Source organism: Bubalus bubalis, chromosome 11, assembly GCF_019923935.1.
Source record: "Bubalus bubalis isolate 160015118507 breed Murrah chromosome 11, NDDB_SH_1, whole genome shotgun sequence".
In the NCBI taxonomy this organism is placed as follows: Eukaryota; Metazoa; Chordata; class Mammalia; order Artiodactyla; family Bovidae; genus Bubalus; species Bubalus bubalis.
The window spans coordinates 17,548,774-17,570,500 of NC_059167.1; the positions used below are offsets into that span (position 1 = coordinate 17,548,774).

The window sequence follows — 21,727 nt, forward strand, 5'->3', positions numbered from 1 at the left end:
GTATGTCCAGTTCAGACTCACAGATCCAGCTGCCTGCTGGACAACTAGACTTGACTGTCTCAAGGGACCACAAGCCTACAGGTCCAAAATCATTCCGGCTCTTTCCCCAACACCTGCTGCTCCCCTGAGAGTACACGGCACCATTAGCCATCCAAACCAGAAACCTGGGCATCATCTGTGACAAATTCCTCTCCCTTACTACACCCCTCCAATCCCAGCTCATCTAATCCATTACGGAGTCCTGCTTATTTCATCTCCTAAATAGCTTTCTAATCTATTTACTTTGCTCTAACTCCTTCTATTCGCATTCCTTTCTAAACTACCATCTTATTTCACCTGGACCACAGTAGTGGCCTCCGTGCTGATGTGCCTAACTAATGAACTAATTTTACCACCTGTCTCCAAATCTATTCTTAGTTACAGATCTCATCTAAAGGAAGATCTGATAATAACAGCTTCCTGCATAACCCCTCAGTGGCCTCTCACTGATTTTACAATAGAAGCAAAACATCATGAGACCCTGCTTATCTCTTCCCCCTCACCTAGTTCTTTTATTCTCTTCCCTCCAACCTCATTGGCCTTCTTCCTTATATGCCACCACAAATCTTTTGTACATCCGGTTTCCCTTCTTATTCAGTTAGCTATCCTCATTCTTAAGTGCTCAAAGCAAGTATCACCTTCCCAGGAAAATCTTACGTAAATTTTCTTATTACATCAATCCCTCTGTTATAGAGTCTTATAACTGTTGCCATTCTTAGCTGCACTTTTCACAGTTAAAATTTAAATATTCATTAGTATGACTACCCAGCCATTGTCTATGTTCCATCTGGTATTTCTCATAACTGTATCCCAATGCCTAACAGAGTGCATGCCTCACAGGGAGACTTCAACAAACATTTGTAGGGTGAAAGATCAAAAAAGGCAGGTCGTATTTTTAGGATAGGTGCTATTATTAACCCCATGTTACATAATGAAGAAATTGAGGCTCAGATAGGTTAAGTACATTAGGGAGCTAAGAAGTGGCTGAGTCAGAGTTTGAGCCTGTCTTTCTGATCCCCAGAGCCTGCAATGCTTAAGCAGCACTCTGCTTTCCTAAGTGGACCAAACACCAAAACCAGACTAACCAGCGGCTTTCCAAGGACACTAGTTCCCTGCAGCCTGCTTTGCATACTCCTGGACATCAAAAGCAGAATCCTGCAAACCAAAACAGAATCCTGGAATCCTGGAGCTGTGTGGGATTTAGAAAGCCTCTGGTGAGAAGACACAATCTGCTCCAAGTCACACAGCAAGATGGTGGGGTGGCAGGTTTAGGGTTAGAACTTCTAACTCTAAACTCAGTGCTGTATACCCTGAGTTCTACATATCCACCCTGCCTCTTTTCTCAGGGCAGGAGCTTAGTGTCCAAGCTCCAAAGTTCAGTCTGCCAAGAGCGATGGCCTCCAAAGTTTTTTTCTTTAATTTGTAAACATTTTTAATGTGGACCATTTTTAAGTCTTTACTGAATTTGTAACAGCATTGCCACTGTTTTATGCTTTGGTTTTTTGGCCACGAGGCATGTGAGATCTTAGTTCCCCACCTCCTGCACTGGAAGAAGTCTTAACCACTGGACTGACTGGGAAGTCCCCCCATTTTTTTTGTTTAATATTTGTTTATTTGGCTGCACTGGGTTATGTTGGCTCTAGAGCACATGAGCTTGCCCCATAGCATCTAGGATCTTAGTCCCCGATCAGGGATCAAACCTGTAACCCCTGAATTGCAAGGCAGATTCTTAACCACTAGGCCACAAGGCAAGTCCCCAAACTTTTTAGACTATGGTCAATTTGTGACTGGGGAGAGTGGAGCAGAAAGCAAGAAATCCCTGGATCCATTTAGTCTCACTTTCCAAGATAAAAGAACTTAGTGCTATCAGTTAGATGCTATCCTACAAGCAAATTTAGGGAGATCTCTATATATCTGCTCTAGCACTAGGAGTGTGGCTGCTTCAGATTTGAATCACATTACTTGTTCTGCCCTGACACTGTTGTTGTTGTTGCTGTTTAATCGCTAAGTTGTGTCTGACTCTTTGTGACCCCATGGACTGCAGCATGCCAGGCACCCCTGTCCTCCACTATCTCCTGGAGTTTGCTAAAACTCATATCCATTGAGTTGGTGATGCCATCCAACCATCTCATCCTCTGTCGTCCCTTTCTCCTCTTGCCTTCAATCTTTCCCAGCATCAGGGACATTTCCAATGAGTCAGCTCTTCACATCAGGTAGCCAAAGTATTGGAGCTTCCGCTTCAACATCAGTCCTGCCAATGAATATTCAGGGTTGCTTTCCTTTAGGACTGACTGGTTTGATCTCCTTTCAGTCCAAGGGACTCTCAAGAGTCTTCTCCAGCACCACATTTCAAAAGCATCAATTTTTCCATGCTTAGTCTTCTTTATGGTCCAGCTCTCACATCCATACATGACTACTGGAAAAACCATAGCTTTGACTATATGGACCTTTGTCAGCAAAGTGATATCTTTGCTTTTTAATATGCTGTCTAGGTTGGTCATAGCTTTTCTTCCAAGGAGCAAGTGTCTTTTAATTTCATGACTGCAATCACCATCTGCAGTGATTTTGGAGAATACTGGCCCGTGTTGCCATTTCCTCCTCCAGGGCATCTTCCCTACACAGGGATCGAACCTGAATACTGGAGTGGGTTGCCATGCCCTTCTCCACGGGATCTTCCCAACCCAGGGAACTCTTGTGTTCCCTGCTTGACAGGTGGATTCTTTGCCACTTGTGCCACCTGGGAAGCCCTCTCTTGCATTGGCAGATGAATTCTTTACCACCACACCACCTGGTAAACTCTTCATTATTAGCTATTTGTCCTCAGGAGAAAATTATGCTTTTAACTCTTTGTGGGTGGGGAGGTTTGAAGACTGTACTTAAAACTGCCTTTCTTTGGTTCCTTTATCCATCCCCTGCCTCCAGCGCCCAGTCGGGATATTAACAAGCTTAGAAATTTTGATCAGCCAGAGGAATGTTTGCAGGTCAATTTGATTCAAGATGGAATCCAAGGCTGGGACCACAGTCCCTTAGCCAAAATTCTGAAATTCAAAATACTCTGAGATCAAAAGCTTTTTCATAAATCTAAGGCAAAAAGAAAAACTCATTTGAAGGAAGACCTTGAACTGCCATGAAGCTCTTTAATATCTTTATTGATCACACTTGGGATGATTAGTCATACATTTTTCTAAGGAAATATCGACATGCTTGGTTCTGTGGTGCAGCTCTGGACCTCACTAAGGATTTTACATAATAAGTAGGTGCACCATATTACCTTGTTAAAATCGAAAAAATTCTAAATTCTGAAAAACATCTGGCTCCAAGGGTTTCAGATAATTTATTGTGGACCTGTCTTTCCAGACAGACTCTCAAGTCTCCCTTGTCCACAGTCCAACTGCTTCCTATCATTCATCAGCTGGGTCATCTGTGAGGGCAGACAAACCTGGCTAAGACTCAGAAGCTTCAGGGCCCTACTGGAAACTCAACACCATGGACAGTAACACACGCCACAGTTGATGCCAAATTTGCTAACATCTTGGACTTGGTTTTCCTACACACAGAGAGAGATTGGCGTAATACACCATGCCAGAGAGGTGCAACCATTGTTTTCCAACAGTAAAGCACAAGGTAGAGGGGTGGGGGTGGGAGACAGTTGATGTCATGGTTCTGGGCAGAGGAAATAAATGTGTTTCTTATCTTTTTCCTCCAGCTGGTTCCAGGCTCTTCTCCTCTGACATTATTAAAAGCCTGGCAGGTACTTTGAATGTTTGTTTCCATCAAGTTTCCTTGCTTTTCTAATCTGCAAATACTTCTAAATGGTTTCCTTTCCTGAGTTTACTGTGTTGCTTAGCCACTAGATTTTCCCAGCCTCATCTTCCCAGCAACCAGGTAACTAGGTGGAGACCTTGTTAGACATGGACAGGAAGTTCCTAGTGGACTCCTGCCAGCTCTGGCCACTCTGATAAAAGGGAGGTGAAGTAAATCACAGGTTCCCTATGTTATCCATGCCCAGATTATCATTAGGTCTCTGAGGAGGAAAAGAGGGGCAACAGTGAGGTGGTTTCCATCACTACTAAGTGCAGTCACGTCCAGCCTCAAAGAAAACAATGCCTCACCTGGCGGGTATAAAGTCACAGTATGTTAGAGCTGCAAGCAACCTTAGAGATTGCATGCTGGAGGCAGCAGAAGCAGAATGGTTGCTTTTGTCTAGTCAGCAATTATCTATTAATTGTCTAGTTATGTCAGGCACAATTAATATGGGACTTCCCTGGTGGCTCAGACGGTGAAGAATCTGCCCGCAATGCAGGAGACCCAGGTTCGATCCATGGGTTGGGAAGATCCCCTGGAGAAGGGAATGGCAACCCACTCCAATATTCTTGCCTGGAGAATTCTGTGAACAGAGGCTACAGTCCATGGGGTTGCAAAAAGCCAGACGTGACTGAGAGATTAACACTATGTCAGGCACAGCCTAGTTACCAGGGATGAAAAATACAGTCCCATCTTCCTCTCCCAAATCAGAGTCAGGTAGGAGAGAGAGACAAGTACGATTTAGAAGTACAATGTGCTGAGTGCTCTAGGATGGAAACATGGAGGAACTTACAGAAAACCAGAGGAGGGGAATCCAACCCAGGCCGAGGAGTCTGGGCAAAGATGCCTGAGAAGGAAGCACCTGAGCTGAGATTTGAAGAATGTGGGTGGGTGCACAGGTGGGTGCAGCGGAGGATTCCGAGGAAGTAGAACAGCACCAACAAAGGCGAGGCGCTATTCGAGAACTGACTCATCACCTCTTTGTATATGTTTGTATTTGGCCTTATTCCACAGCTAACATCAGCTTATCTCGGATGACTAAGGCCATGTCTTATGTCTCCATGTATCCCCAGAACCTATTCCATTCCCTGTATACAATAAGCGCTCCATCAATGGTTTTCAGTGATAATGGCTTTAACGCCACACACATCAGAACTGTAGTCAGGCAGATGCTGTCACAGTAGAAATCAGAACGTGACAGTAGAAACTTGGAAACCTGAACTCTCTGCCTCCAACCCTTGACACGTAGTCCCAAGCAGGAAATTTGACCTGAAGTCTCCAGCAAACCACAGAAATTGAAATTGCTCCCAACTTGCTGGGGCTGCAAGTTCCTCAGGAATGTGTGTGGCCACACTCTTGTTCTCGAGAAATTTAGCTTTGGGCTCCAGCACCTTATTAATCAGTCCATTGACACGGAGAGAATTCTATGGTCTCTCTGAGCTGCTACTTCTTTTCTCCCCACAGATATCAAGCTTATTCCTGGATTACCTATCTCAGAGGCATTTATCAGGCTAAAAGAAGGGTAGCTGGATTCACAGTGAGCCCTTTGAAGACACAAAACATCACTCATTCATGTTATAAATGATTGTTCTACTCGTAAGAAATTAGAAAGCCCAGACCACCCTGATGTCAGCAGCTGTTGGTTGTAGCTAGTTGTTCTCTCTCTGGACCTCATTTTTTTTCCCTGCGGTAGATTCTACAGATGACCTTTGCAGATCTCACATTGTTCCATGGTTTTCTTTTTCTTTTATCCTTTTTCAGTGCCTATAAACTAAAAGCCTTATCCAGCCTTTGCAAACCGTGTTCTGGGACAGCTGGGTGTTAATCCCGAGTTAATCATGTCATAACTCACGTCCATTGGCACCAGAGCTCTATAGCATGGGCTGGATGAATGGCAGCAGGGACAATCTAGTTGTCCCTGGCAAACTGCAGTGGCTATAGTCCAGAAAGTTCCTTTTTGGTTGGAGATTTGAGGACTAGGGAGTGGCCAGTCAGCTGGGAGAGAGATTCAAGTTACAAGCCCAGGAGAAGTGCTCCTCTAGATGGAAGTCTCATTTAACAGCAGAAAATGGTTTCTGTAACATTGGGGCAATCCCCTGCAGCTTAACAGAAACCTTGGCATTGAAAACAATTAACTGTCTTACAGGTTGCTATAGTCTCTCCCTCTCTCTCAATCTCTTTTGTCTTCTGCCCACTCTTTGTCTTGCCTCATCACTCATTTACTTTCTTCCCTTGCAGTTCCCTGACCATCTTGGGGCTCAGCTCTCCTTCTTCACTTCCCCTTTCCTCCTCAAGCTGTCTTCTTTGCCCCCTCCTTCGCTCCTGACCTTCTGTTTTCCACTCTGCTGGTTTCTTCTTTGCCTTCCTTTTTTTTTTTTTTTTTTGGTAAAAATCACTAGGGCTTTAGTCCACCCAGCTGTAAGGAGAACACAACCCTTTAGAAATGTGACTTCATTTACTGTAAATCTCCCACTGTGCAGGCCAGGGGAGAGGTCACCCCCACCCAGCCCCCCATTATCCCTGCTGGAAGTGATGAAATTGGGAGAGGAGATGAGTCTTCAAAGGGCACCCAACCTACCAATCATACAATTCAGTAAATATCAGTTTTTATATAAGTTTTAAAATAATTTTACAGTAAAGTATGTATACTGCAGAGAATTTGGAAACTACAGCCGAGGAAAAAGAGGAATATCTAAATGAACCATGGTTGCCTTCACCCAGAGACAACTCTTAATGGCTCTTTGCTTAAATTCCTCCTAGGATGTTTCTAGGCTTTTTTTGCACACTTACGATTATATTGTATGTATGACTATGTAACCTACTTTTCCCCACTTCATATTATAAGCATTTCCCTTGTGGTATTGTAAACTTTTTAAAAACATTATTTAAATTTGTGCCCTGTTTTCTTAGACATTTATATGTGTTCCAAATTTTCTATAACAATAATCAATACTGTAATAGCCAGGTTGTTGTTTTTTTTTTAATAGCCAGGTTTTTAAATTTGTTTCAGTTTTTTGTTTGTTTTGGCCCTGCCACATGGCATTTGGGATTGTAATTCCTCCACCAGGGATCAAACCTGTGTTCCTTACATTGGAATTGCAAAGTCTTAACTGCCGGACTTCTGAGGAAGTCCTCATTTTTTTCTTTTTTTCTGGTGATAGCTAGTTTCATGTGTAAATTTTATACCGTGTGTTGTAGAGTTGAAGAGCAAGGCCTTAGAGACTGCCTATCTAGCTTGAAATCTAGATTCTATCCGTATAAGCCATATAATCTTGGGTAAATTACTGGTCTTGGTTATCACATCCTGTACAATAAGGATGGTAAAGTAAGTTTCTCGTAGAGTTATTGCTAGAATTAAATATGCTTTAGATGACTCATCTAAAGCAGTTAGGACAGTGCCTGGCATGAACAGTTATAAATGTTACTTATTACTGTTGTCTTAGGGTAGATTCCCAGTAGTGTATTTACTTTGGTCCTTGATACATAAATGCCAAATTGCTTTCCATAAAAGAACTCACCTGTACTGACAAAAACTCTACTGATTTGAACTCAGGACCTGCCAGATGCCAAGGCTCCTGTTCTTTCTACTTGCCACACCCCTCCAGTACCTCCTCAGGCAAAGACTAGGGATCACTGTATTAATTGTTCTCTTAATACAAAAGAAGTGGATTATTGTTCAGGCTTAGTGAAACATTCAGCACACTGCCTGGCACTTATTAGAATGAATACAGTTTATATGGTATAATGAATTCTCACTTCATAGATTTAATAGCTGATTCATTGAGATAATACTCATTAAGCTCTTAGCCTAGTTCCTGGCACATGGCAGGCACTCAAAAAAGCCTCTCATCTATCCATCCATCCATCCAACCGCCCATCCCTCTGTCGTCTGTTGTGCTTCTCGCTCCTTAGTTCTCCGGTGCCCAGCCTGGCAAGGTGTGCCTTCACAGCCCTGTCGTGGAGCATCACTGACACCACAGAGCCCCGTTGTGGCGGTGTAGTCAGGGCCCAAGGTCTGTAAAGGAATAGTAGGTTTGGGAGCCAGAGGGAGAGGATGGAATACCAGGATTGGATGAGTGATGGGATATAGACTGCAGGGGAATCAAGTACGTGCTCACTAATAGGCAGGGCTTACGTGGGTGCCCCAAATGCTGCTGAGACTGTGGGGGGCCAGGAATCAAGAAGCTGACAACTGCAAGTAGCTTGGTCTCTTGAGGACTTTTCCCTTGTCCCTTTCTCACACACACACACACACACACACACACACACACATCTCTTCCACGACAGGCAAAGAAAAGAGCTCTGGGAGTGAGTGTCCTGGAAGAGGGAAGCAGCAGCTTGAGTGTTTCATTCTGGACTTTGTCGCCTCCCTGCTTCCCCCACTCCCCAGGGTTGGGCTGCCTCTGCTCCTTCCTCTCCCGCCCCTGTTCCCTCTTGAGTCCCCTTAGTCCAGATGAACCAGGCCGAGAACTTCAAAAAGAGCATCAGAAAAATCAAGGGAAAACAAAAGGGAAATAACAGCCCCCCGACAAAGCACTTGAAAACTGTTAGTCTTTGAATTTGGCAAACACAGATTCCTAACCCAATGGAGCACGTGGGGCCTCGTGGATCCCAATTCCACCTGAAAGCAAATGTATACCCTGAGAGGCTGTTTTTGCATTTTGATGCTGTTTCCTCTTCTGCTCCCTCGTTAAATGTGTGAACTCCTCAGACCATGATGGAGATGAGTAGGGTTGCTGGAGAAGAGGCGGGGGAGGGGAACTCAGCTTTGGCATCAGACAGACCTGGCTTCAAATCTTGCCCACCATTTGCTGAAATGTGTGAATCTGGAACATTAACCTCCATGAGCCTTGACTTAAATTATTTTGAAAATGAAAAGATAAAAGCATTTGACACAGAGCAGGGACCCAGGATGAGTCTCTCTTGCTCACCCTGAGCTGAAAGATATAACAAGTACTCAGCTTCTCTAAGAACATTTTCTTAGCATCAGTAGCTCTTTAAGCTCCCTGCCTCCCCAGACTATGATCTGGCAAGGAGTGAAGGGTCATTTCTCTCATCAGCATATCAGACACACAGACACGTGCAGCAGGGAGGCATAAAAAAATATTTTCCTACACACAGAGGAAGAAAAGTCTCTCCTTTCCCAGCTTACAAATTCACCCCTGGGGCAAGCACACAGTAACACACACACACACACACACACACACACACAGATGGGAGTGGCCCTAGGTCCTGGATATAGCTCTTCAGAGGATTCCTTGAGGGCAAGACCTGGCAGAAGTTGGGGGCCCACTGTCTCAGTTCAGGGTGAAGGCATAAAAGGCCTCCCCCTGCAGACCCCACCTGGCTGACTGTAGCTCCCAGGGCAGGGGAAAGGTCATGTATCAGTTTTGTCGAAAGCCAGTAGACTTCCTTCACTCTGCATGACAGACTCTAGGTTTATCCACATTACTACAATTAATTAATGCATATATATGGAATCCAGAAAACTGGTACTGATGAACCTAAGGAATAGAGACACAGATATAGAGAATGGATTTGTGGACACAGTAGGGGAAGGAGAGAGTGGGATGAATTGAGAGAGTAGCATTGATAGATACATATTACCATGGTAAAATAGCCAGCTAGCTAGGGGAAGATGCTGTATAGCACAGAGAGTGCAGTTCCATGTTCTGTGATGACGAAGAGAGGTGGGATGGGGGCTGGGTGGGAGGGAGGCTCAGGAAAGAGGAGACATACGTATACTTATAGCTGATTCACGTTGTTGTACAGCAGAAACTAACACAACATTGTAAAGCAATTATACTCCAATAAAAGAAAAAAAGACCCTGCAGCTGGTCAGACTTCTTAGCAGAGAGTGCTATAAAATTCTAAAAGACATCTGGTAGGACTATTGCTAATTCACACTTCAAAAAAAAAAAAAAAAAGCCAGTAAAGCAGACAAGGTGACAAACACCTTAATTTTATGACAGGCTTTGGTCAGTGGACAAAGCCTTCCCTAAAGCCAGACCCACATGCTTTGAAATGGTTTTCATACCAATATCATGAGAAATAATTCAATTTTAACTTATTTCTGTTGCTTCTTACATACCATTCATTTCTTCTCTACCAGCCTGTTGTTTCTAGATCTTTTGTGTAACATAATGATAGACCATAATATTGCTTTACTGCCTCGAAATGAAAAAAAAGTGCCTTCTCAGGCAGAATTAGAATGCCACAAGGCCCCATGTTCTCTGCTAAGTCAGGAACCTGTGTTTGCCAAACTCAAAGGCCAAGGATTTTCATGTGCTTCCTTTTGCAGTTGATTTCCCTTTTGCTTTTCCTTAGTTTGTCTGATGTTCCTGGCCTGACTCAGCTGGGCTTAGGGGACCCAAGAGAGACTGGGGTGAGGGGGAGGGGGTGGAGGCCACAGTGGCAATGCAAGTTCTCTTTGGTTTACTATTGACCTTTGACACCTTTTTTCCAGGTGAGAAGTTGCTTAACTTCTCTGGGCCTCATTTTTCCCATCTTTAACTTGAGAATGACACATGTTTATGAACAACATATGAGATATTGGCTGAGCAGATTTCTGAGCTCCAGGAACTGTAGTGGGTGGCTCCGTGGTGAGGAATCCAGCTGCCAGTATAGGAGACATGGGTTCAATCCCCCATCCAGAAAGATCCCACGTGCTGCTAGAGCCCGGGAGCCACGACTACTACACGCAGCAACTACTGAAGCCCACGTGTCCTAAAGCTCGTGCTCAGCAACAAGTGAAGCCACCCTGATGAGAAGCCCGTGCACCACAAGCAGAGAGTAGCCCCTGCTTGCTGGAACTAGAGAAAAGCCCTCAAAGCAACGAAGACCCAGCACAGCCAAAAATAAACAAACGAACATTATTTTAAAAAAAGAAACTGTAGCGTGCAAGGCAAACATCAAGCATTCTTATTCTTTCACTCACTTTTGTTTTCATTATTATATCAGGTGAAAAACCCAGTCGGTCTGCTTGCTGCTGCTGCTGCTGCTAATTCCCATCCACCCCACCCTACCCACCAGACCCCCACACATACACGGTCTTGAAAAGTGAGGGAGTGCCAACAGTTCAAGTTCCTCTGCCAATGAGCCAATGCTCACATGCCCCCAAGGCAGCCTGTGGATGCCAGAGTTGATGGTGGAGTTCTGAACTGCACCATCTGCAGCTGCTGTGTTCCTCCACTGTATGCTCTGGTTCTGCCTCTCTCCCATTCTCCTTCCCAGACTTGAGTGAGCCTGTGGCTGGCAGGAGGGCAGAGAGTTCCACAGGAGTGGTGCTGAGAACTCTCCTCATCTCCTTTCTCTGGCATGAATTGGTGTGTTGCTAAAAAAAATATTGCCTTTGCAATTCAGCTTTGTATTCTCCTATGGAGAGAAGTGAACAGCTGTAGTAATGAACTTCCAAAGGCCTCCAAAGAAGTTTAAGAAACAGATTATACACCCTCTTGCTGGTGAGGGAGAGGGAGGAACCCCTCTAATCCAAGGGTCTAATTCAGAAGCAGTGAAGATCTCCATTGTTCTCTCTTGAGTCCAGTGTGTGCTTAGTCACTCAGTTGTGTCCAATTCTTTGCAACCCCCTGGACTGTAGCCCACCAGGCTCCTCTGTCCACGGGGATTCTCCAGGCAAGAATACTGGAGTGGGTTGGCATGCCCTCCTCCGGGGGAATCTTCCCAACCCAGGGATCAAACCCAGGTCTCCCTCATTGCAGGTGGACTCTTTACCATCTAGGCACCAGGGAAACCCAAAAATACTGGAGTGGGTATCCTATCCCTTCTCCAGGGGATCTTCCCAACCCAGGAATCGAACTGGGATCTCTTGCATTGCAGGCAGATTCGTTACCAACTGAGCTTCCAGGGAAGCTATCTTGAGTCCAGAGTTATGCTTATACCCAGGAATGAATCCTGCTTTGGAGCCATGTCCATGGGAACAGGATTTGGGTGATGAGCAGCCCAAAGACCTGCTTGTCACTGCACTCTGCCAGCTTGTCTCCCCACTACCACTCCACCCCAACCCAGGGCTTTCTGAGTCTCAGCCATGTAGCCTTGAACATGAGTTTCACTGGGACAGGGATGAGGGTGGGGTTTGCCTTCCTCCTTATGGGGAGCATCTCTTCCAATATGTGGTCTATTGATGTAGTGAGCAGAGCAGATCTCCCCACACTTAGTGCTGAATTATATTCCTTAGGGAACATTGTAAGCAAATCAACCCCTTGTAAAAGAGCTAAGAGTCTGTGCATGAAAGAGCTTATGAAGGAAAAGTCCCCAGGTGGAAAGAGATTAGCAACCAGAGCTAATTCCAACAGAAATGGAGCCCATCATGTTATTCTGTTCGGGGAATGTCAGAGAGGTGGGAGCAGAACAGGACATGAAGACATCTCTTCCAAGGTTTTCACCCAGTGCCTACTCTATCCCTTATCTGTGGGCATTGTTCTGGACCCAGCTAGGTTACCTGCTGCTTTCTCCAGGAAGGCTTCCAGCACTGCTCTGCCCCACTGAGATCTCCTGTTCCGAGCCTGGACCTTTCCCTTTTCCACTTAGACAATCAAGATAAGATGAGATTTGGGAGTGAGGGGGTTTAGAAAGTTTGCTCAGAACTAAAAAAAGAATAAAACTGAAACAGAGTAAAATCTTAGAAACTGAGGGATTTATAACACTCAGTAGCATAACCCAGGTTAAGCAGACTTTTCTTACCTCCCCACCATTGCCCTTTTGCAGGTAACATCAGCTTCCTAGAAGTAGGAGACCCCAAAATTATCCTTGATGCCCTACCCTCTTCCCCACAATAAATCTCTCCACTCTGTTCTCCCCCAGAAGAGTCTCAAACCCATCCCCTGCTCCCCCTTCTGCTGAATCTGCCTTATTCATGTTCCCACCATTTCTTTCTTGGATTCTGCTATAGCTTCCTCATCTGTCCTCCAGCCTCATCTCTTCACTCCAGCCTTTCTACCCAGAATGTTCTCCTCTCCTGGCCTGCTTGATGGATGTCTTATCCTTCAATAAAACTCAACTCAAATGTCACCAAGTCCAGGAAACCTCCTGGGACTTTCCCAGATAGAGTTAGCTAATCATTTCCTCCTCTGTTCAATTTTTTTAAACATTATTTATTTTATTTGGCTGTGTCCAGTCTTAGTTGGGCTTAGTTGCTCCATGGCATTTGGGATCTTAGTCCCTGACCAGAAATTGAACCCAGGTTCTTAACCACTGGACCACCAAAGGGAAATCCATTTCTCTGTGAACTTTTCACTTACCCTATGATAGTATTTCTCTTGATGTATTAGAATTGCTGGTTATCATGTCCAGCCACCCCACCACTCTTTTAAAAAATATTTATTTACTTACTTATTTGGCTGCACTGGGTCTTAGATGCAGCATGCAGAATCTTTAGTTGCGGCAGGTAGAATCTAGTTCCCTGAGCAGAGATCGAACCCAGGCCCCCTGCATTGGGAGCGTGGAGTCTTAGCCCCCGGACAGCTAGGAAAGTCCCACCACCGTCCTTATATGGCAGCTCTTTCAAGGACCCAGACTATGACTTATACTTTGTATTTTCAGGGTCTAGCCGGGGAGCTGACTTTTATTACGTAGCAGGAAAGGCTCAGTGGAGAAAGGAAGGGAGAAAGAAAGGAAGGGAATGGCAAATGGAGTGGAAACTCTGCACAGTTGTAGATTTGTAAGTTCCTGAGCTGCCTCCCATGTTTCTTGAGAAGGATAAAGGTAATTTCCTTAAAATAAACTTGAACTGTTGCAGTGGCCCACCATTCTCTATCACAAGACTCACGCGGTGCTGAATGCCTTTATGGTTTCCTCAAAGCTGCTGAAGAGGCTTGCAATCCTAAAGAAGTAAAGGCCCAGGGAGACGAGGCAACTGCCTAAGGTCCCACAGCCAATTCACGACAAAGAGTAGACTAGAACTCAGGTCTCTTGGACCAGAGACCAGGGCCCTTGACACAACACCAGCGGCCTCACTTCAAGTTTTCCCTCCAGGCAACAGCATATAATTATCAACATTAGTATTTAGAATTTATATGCGGCTTTTGCTTCACTGGCTTTTTTATTATCCATTTGATTAGCAATTCCGTATGCGGCCCAGACATGGAGCAAAGCCAGAATAGAGAGGGGGGGAGACAGAGGAAGGAAAAGGCCAAGTAGGGAGCCATGAGTCCCTGTGAAGGGGAAGCCAGAGGGGAGTTAAGGAGCAAGAGGGCACTTAGACCCAAGGGACAGTGTCTTGTGTGAAGGTAGGGGTGGAGGGTGTCTGTGCAGATACTATATGGCCCTCAGAATGAGCAGTCCAAGAGCCTTCCTAGTCTTGGGACTTCCACATTGATGGGGCAAGGGCAAGAAAAGCAAGAATATATTTAACACCCAACAGGTTAAACACCAATCAATACTAGCTGAAAGACAGAGGAAGACCACGAGCTTAGGGAGTTCCCTGCCCAGTCCTGAAGAGAAGCAGACCTAAACTCCATGATGGGGGCTCTTGGCTCCTGCAGAGGATGCTAGGAGTTCAATAGAACTGGTGTAGATATTCCATGTTATGTGGGAGTGAGGGCGTCCTGGAGACCACCGTTTGGTGCGCTGTGTATTCTTGGATGGGGGAGGGAAAACTCCTGCTGCCAGAGGCTGGTTCTCAGTGACTCCTGCCAGCCCCAGCCCCAGCTTCAGCTTGCTCTGAGGTTTGTTATTTATTTATTTTGTCTGCATCAGGTCTTAGCTGTGGTGCACAGGCTCAGCTGTCATGGTACATGGGCTCCAGTACTTGGCGGTGTGTGGACTTAGTTGCTCCACAATGTGTCGGATCTTTAGTTCCCTGACCAGGGATCAAACCCTCGTGCCCTGCTTTGCAAGGTGGATACTTAACCAATGGACCACCAGAGAAGTCCCTCTGAGGTTTACTTTGCAGACCTCTATTTACCTTCAGAAAATGAGAATCCTCTCCTCTCCCAACCTCCTGGTACTACAGTGAGACTCAAGACCTTGTAAAAAACAGCCTCGTCCACTCATAACACTCACGATGAGGATACCCTCATGCTTGAAAAAAGGAAATTGGTGGGGGTGGGAGCGATAAAGAACAGCACAGTCAGGGAGACAAAGCAGCCAGAAACCCTGGCTGGTATCTGAGGACATCAGGGACCCTTCTTGGAGAACCGAAGGGAACACTCACCCACTGAGGGCCTATTTGGGGCCAACGTGCCACATATGCCATCTCACTTTGTCCTCATATGACCCCACAAGGTGATTCAGCTCCCCCCATTTTGCTAAGGAGAAACTCAAGGCTTTGAGAGGTTAATTAACTACTCAAAGTTATATAGTTAACAGGAGAGACACTAGGGCCAAATCTTAGGCCCACAGTCTTTAGAGCCTGTACACTTCCTGCACAGCACTGCGATCTCTAAATCAGGAGATTTAATCTCTATGAGCCTGGTGTCTTCATGTATAAAATAGGAAAGAAAGGAAAGAAAAAAAAAAAAAAAATACTGCCTCATAGAGTTAAGAAAATTAAATGAGATGATATTGGTTAAAAAATGTTAAGACTCAGCATGGTGTCTGGCAAACAGTAGGTGCCCTATAAGTGGCTTTTGTTTGCTTGTTTTTCTTTTGGGGAATGGGGGGTGCAGATCAATATTAAAACTCAGGGCTCAAAAATGGGAGCACCGCCCATAGCTCTTGGGGAAATGCGGGAGTAGGTTTGAGGCAAAGATGTAGGGAAAGGGGGCTCAGCTCCAAGAACCAGAGAAGCCCGTACCAGCGGCGCGCCCCTCGCGCGGCCGCCTCCTCTGGGCTCCCCCCGACTTCCCGCCCCGCCCCGCCCCGCCCCGCCCCGGAGCGGGTCCGGAGTGCCTGGTGGGCTGATTCCGGAGCGTAGAAGGGAGCACGGAGGCGAGAGGGAGGCGGCGGCGGCGGCGGCGGGAGGCGGGGAGGCGGGGGACCCTGCTCGCTGCTTTCCCAAGTCGGCGCGGAGCCGCCTTGGGCCGGGCTGAGTGAGGGCTGCGCGGCGGCGGCGGGGCCGGGTCAGGATGCGGGGCTCCCGGGACCGAGCCGGGCTGGGCGTGCGGCGGCGGCGGCGGCGGGCGGCGGGAGGGAGCTGTCCGCGGTGCTGAAGCGGCGGCGGCGGCGGCGGAGGCGGCGGGGACCCGGGGCCGGGAGCAGAGGCGCCCTTCTGGGAGCTTCGCCGAAGCCGTGAGGCGAGGGCGCCAGTCGCGCCCCGGCTCATGCCCGGCGGGCCCCGCAAGCCCCGCGGAGGAGGTGGGACTGCCCTCGGCGGGACAGGTAAGGAGCCGTCTGGGGGCGTAGCGGGAGCGCAGAGCTAGGCGCCTGGCTGGGATTGAGCTGGGGAGGGCAGTGGGACCCCTCTCAGCGACGGGGGCTCTGACTTCCATCCAGCCCGAGATCGCGCCTAGTCCATCCGTCCCCCTCACCCTCCCCCTACAGGCTGGAGATGCTGGCAGGGGCCTGGGGGACTAGGGCCCACACAGGCACCCGGGTACCCTGACCCTACACCGGCCAGGCCTTGACCCCAACCTTAGGCAGCTCTGAGACATCCTGCTCACAAGGAACTGAAGAGTCTCTAGGACTCCTGATACCCCAGTCCCCGCGACACTAGGGAAACCTGAGCCGCTTCACTAAGCTCCCCTCTCCTCCAAGCCTGCTCATCAGGGTGACTGGGGTGGGCTGTGGTCCCCCTGCCTCAAGATTTCTTTCCCCAGGAAATGGCCCTTGGGCCAACAGATAGGCCAGGCCCTTTTCTCCAGAGAAGGAGGCAAGTACCAGAAGATACCTCAATATTTTTCCTGTGGCCCTCTTGACTCTCATGGAAGAAGGCTGGTTTTGTAATGCACTGATTGGTGCATGAAGGCAGAGGTGGGGAACCTGAGTCCCATTTTCCCTTAGGTGACTATATACTGGTGACCCTAGACAGAGCCTCTATTTGGAGTCCTCCTTCCTTCTGGCAAGAGTGTGCTGAATGAGCTCATTCAGGCCTGCAAAGTGCTTCCAGTTCTTCAGAACATAGTTCTCTGAGTGGCAGAACATGGTGATCAAAATGAAACTGCGTAGAGGAAGACTGGCCCATCGCTGTGGCTGACCACTGCTTTATCCCGATGCTCTCAACCCAGCATAACTTCTCCCCTGCCAGTCACAGAGAGAGCACTAGACTAGGAGTTCCTAGCCGGGCGCTGGCATTAACTGGCTTTAGGCCAGTTACCTGACCTTTCTGAACCTCAGTTTCCTCATGTGTCAAATGAGGATAAAGTAGCTGCTCTGTTCACCTCAAGGAACTGCCGTAGGAATCAATGAAACAACATCTGAGATTAAAGGCTTGTCAACTGTATGCCACCAGACAAGTGTGCGTGCCTATTCACATCCAGCAGTCAGACCAGCTGGCAGTGACCTGATCCTTGTCACTTTTATCCCCATTCTCTCCCAGCCCAACCTTGGCTCTCTTCGTCCTTGGCCTTCTGGGGCCTCAGAGTCAGGGAAGCACAACTTATAAATCTTGAGAAGCCCAAAGGGTTCCCTCCCCTTCTCCTCTTCCGTCATCACCTATAGAAGACAATATAGGGTGAGAGTCTGACTCAGTTTGTTTTCTTCTTTTTTTCCCAAGAATCACAGATCTAGGGAAACAGCTCCTTGAAGGCAAGGATTGTGTTGTTTTCATCTCTTTGCTTTCCTCCACACCTCCCCTCCCCCATAGCACCTGGAAGATAGTAAGGACTCAGTAATTGGGTGTAAAATAAAAGAATGAAGTTTTATAAAAGCATTCGACTAGAAGTCAGGAGCCCTGTGTTCTGGTCTCAGATCTACCACTGACTCAGGCATCTCCTCTCCCCTCTGTGGGCTTCAGTTTTCTCAACTGTCAAAGAAGAGGGTTGAGGGAGACGAGTTTTAAGATTCTAAGCCCTAATATTCTGTGCGGCTCTCTGAGGGCTGTCCCAAGCCCTCAAATCCCTCAGTTCTCCTTGAACATGGAAGACCAACTTCATTAAACTGGTTTGGAGAGTAAGTTATGTTCTCTCAGTAAAGAATCAGATTTTATTAATGGAGTAGAGGGGAGCAAAGGAACTAAAAAAAGGCCATTTATATTTTCAGTGTTTTCTTAAGATTTCTCTCTCTTCCTTATTTCCCTGCGAATGCCATGAGAGTGTACAGAGTTGCTGAGCTGGGGGGGGAGGTCCCTGCCTTCAAGCCCAGAGGCCAGGAAAGCACTCCCCACTGCTCAATCCAGAACACCCCTGTGTGTAGCCAAGGGCCAGGGACCTAGTCCTAGGCCATTTTCTCCTAGGGACCTTTCCTGACTGGGATCCCCCTCCTAAGACTAGAGGAGGGGACAGTCAGGAAAGCTCCATCCCTGGGGAGAGTTTTTTAATTTGAAAACAAAATGAGCTTCTCTGACAATAATTTTCCTCAACTGCGGCAGGCCCAGCGATGTTCAGAAAAACCTTAGCTAATTGGCAATTGGGTAGAGCTGAGTAAGCCATGCCAGTGACCTCCAAGACTTACCCTGCAAGCGCCCAGCCAGGGTGGGGGAATCAACCCCTCCCCCATGTCAGCACTTTCTGGCTCCCAGCTGTTGGTGCAGCACTGGCAAGAATCAGCTCTCCAGAGTTAATGGGCAGTCACTAACCCTCACAACAAAGTGATGGCAACAGTGGCGGTAGAAAGCATAGAAAGGGGCTTTATTTTCTGTGTGACTGGTCTCTAGGGGTGCTGGCTTGCTGCTGGGGCTAGAACAATGCACCGCCCGCTTCTGCAGCTGTCTGAGTAGATTTTCCAGATTTGGAGGTGTCAGGGTGCAGGGCACCTCTGGTCACCCAGGCAGACACATCTGGCTCCTCTCCCAACCAGGGAAAGCTGCCCACTGACTACTTCTTATCTTCCCCTCCAGCCCCCCTTCCTACTGAGGCTCCCATTCTGACCCCCTTCACAAGGCCTCAAAGGGAAAAAAGAGTCGACCCTGGCACATGACTGGCTAATCTCAGTTATTTGGGGCTGGGAGTAGAGGGATGGGTGGCAGGGAGATCTGAGGAAGAGGAGGAGATCAATGTGACGTGGTCATTAAATAATAATGTGTGTTGTGTGTGTATGAGAATGTGTGTGTGTGAAGCAACAGATTGAAACTGAAATATCCACATGCAGGCCCCTTCCCCTGGTGGCATACACAAGATGACAGAGGCAGAGAATATCTGAAGAAATCTGTACATTATTAATTACTTTCAAGTTCAAAAGGCCAACTCATCTGTGCATTCTAGAGGGACCTCTAGCCTTAAAGTACACCACTCCAGAGAGGAAAAGACAGAAGGAATAGGCTTCACTTTGGGGAGAAGAAATATCCCAGATCTTTAAACCTTTGGTATTTTATAAGCCCCTTCCCTTCTCAGGAGCTGGGTGGACAGCCTGCCTGGAGCAAGGCCCCCTCAGCTGCAAGCCAGGGGACACAAAAGACTGATCTCATCTCTGCTCTCTGTAACTAGGTCCTCTCTTGCCTCCGCTTTTATTCTCTCTTCCTCCTCCCTGTAGCTCCTCTGCCAACCCCCAGCCTCAACCCTTGCCCCAAGCAAACCAACCAGAGAGTGAGAGCCCAGTGTTCTACCTCTCCATCAGATGTGTTATCTTCCACTGTTAGATGCTGTTTGCTTCTAAGTGTTTGGGAATGAGCTGCTTCAGTGGAGAGAGAGATTGTTTCAGCAAGAATAAAGATTTGATTTCCACCTGAAAACAGACTAATTTGTGTAATGATATCACCAGTCCAATCCTCCCAGTAATTTTCACCTTTGTCAGCCACAAACTGACCCCTAAGGCAAGCAGATTTTGTTCTGGAAGAGGCCAGTCCAGCCTATGGGAGTCCAGGGTGGCAGTGGATAAAACAGAAGGTGAACTGAAGTTCCCAAGAAAAGAGCAACTGAGACGCCTCCTGTGGGAGCTGAGAAGTGTTCCAGCTGTTTATCTTTCCTGGGTTTCCCCCTCAGCCCTCTTCTCCTCACTCTCCATAGGTCCTTTTCCATTCTCAAATCTCTCTCTAGACCTGACCACCACCCAGGGCTTCATCTCCATACATCAACTGCCAGGTGGGGTTTCTCTCCTTGTATCTCAAAGGCACTTCAAAACCAAACTCATCTGCTTCTCTTTCTCATTCTTTCCATCTGTGTGTGTCTGGTTCATTTTTTCAGCTTGGTACTTGGTGACCCATTTCAATCTAAATATTCTTTTTTTTTTTTTCAGTTCATGAATGATGTTCTGCTTTTGCTTCTTTAATTATTATTGTTTTCCCTCCAGTCTCCCTGTTCTGTCTTTCTGACATTCCTGTTGGATGGATGTTTGATCTCCTGGGACTCTCCATTGTTTCTCTTAACTTGCATATCTTCCATCTTTTTGTCTTTTTGCTCTGTGTCTTGGGAAATTTCATTAACTTCTTCTTTTACATTAAAAAGTTAATCTTTAATTGTGTCCATTCTATTATCCAGAATCTCAACTGAATTTTTAAAAATTTAGACAATTATTTTCAATCTTTAAAATACTTTGTTGTTCTCTGGCTGCTCTTTTTTCATAGCAGCCTATTCTTGTTTTATGGATGCAACATCTTCTCACATCTCTCTGAGGATATGAATTGAAAAAAAAATTTATATATATTGTCTATAACTTGAATGATTTGGAATTCTTGTTGGGTCAGTTTTATATTTGTTTATTTAATCTTTCTCTTTTATTGTCACATAGCTATTTTTCATTATCTTTTGTTGTTCATTCAGACTCATGAATAAAAAAAATATTGACTAATATAGGCAGCTAGCATGTATTTCCTCTGAAGTTGGATAAGTTTGTTTCCCTAACAGGCCTCTCCTTTGAATGTTTATTGTTCTTACCGATGGTGTTTGGGACTGTGACTGTCTCTGTACTCATTTCTTCACCAAGGAATCTCATCTGTTTTTTATCTCCAAGAAATTCCTATCTGTTTCTGATCCACTGATAATCTTTTCTGTTTTTCAGTTTTGTTGTGATTTCATTATTTTGAAAATATATCCTGTCATCTTAATGGAACCTTAAGAGGGAGAAGATGTGGACATTTATGCTCAGGCTGCCTTCTCAAATCAGCAGCTTCCCCCTAGATTTTGCCTAAGTTGGTGGTATCACCTTCTACTTAGTTAAACAAACCAGACACTTGGGAGTCATTCTTGCTCCTCTCTCTTCCTCACTTATGGTTGGTCTCAAAATCTTATTCATTTAGCCTCCTAACTACCCCTCAGGTATTACTCTTCATCTCCATCCATTTCACCATCAGGTTCAGGTCCTCATCCCCTCCTGTCTGCATTGTACAATAGCCTCTTAATAGACTCCAAGCTTCTGTTTTCACACTCCTCAAATCCTTTCTATCCACTGCTGCCACCCAGAGTTGTTGTTGTTGTTCAGTTGCTAGGTTATGTCCAACTCTTTGCGACCCCAAGGACTGCAGCATGCCAGGCTTCCCTGTTCTTCACTATCTCCCAGAATTTGCTCAAACTCATGTCCATTGAGTCAATGATGCCATCCAACCATCTCATCCTCTGTCACCCTCTTCTCCTACTGCCTTCAGTCTGTACTATTATCAGAGTCTTTTCCAAGGAATTGGCTCTTTTCATCAGGTGGTCAAAGTATTGGAGCTTCAGTTTCAGCATCAGGCCGTTCAATGAATATTCAGCGTTGATTTCCTTTGGATTGATTGGTTTGATCTCCTTGCAGTCCAAGGGACTCTCAAGAGTCTTCTCCAGCACAGCAGTTTGAAAGTATCAATTCTGCAGTGCTCAGCCTTCTTTATGGTCCAGCTCTCACATCCATACATGACTACTGGAAAGAACCATAGCTAAAACACAGGCATGACTGTATCTCTTCCTTGCAACAACCATCATTG

General features: G+C 46.4%; 1 protein-coding gene across 2 annotated transcripts in view; it reads left to right on the forward strand.

Annotated features, from left to right (window-relative positions):
• The window catches only part of SYNDIG1L (synapse differentiation inducing 1 like), a 58,503-nt gene that overhangs the window by 24,517 nt on the left and 12,259 nt on the right, over positions 1-21,727 (forward strand). The window contains exon 1 of one of the 2 annotated variants that reach the window (XM_006053867.4): positions 15,943-16,119. The exons of the other annotated variant lie outside the window; for it this stretch is intronic. The gene's annotated coding sequence lies outside the window, so the exon portion shown is untranslated. Of the gene's footprint in view, positions 1-15,942; positions 16,120-21,727 lie in introns of those variants that run through there. 2 annotated transcript variants of the gene reach the window in all.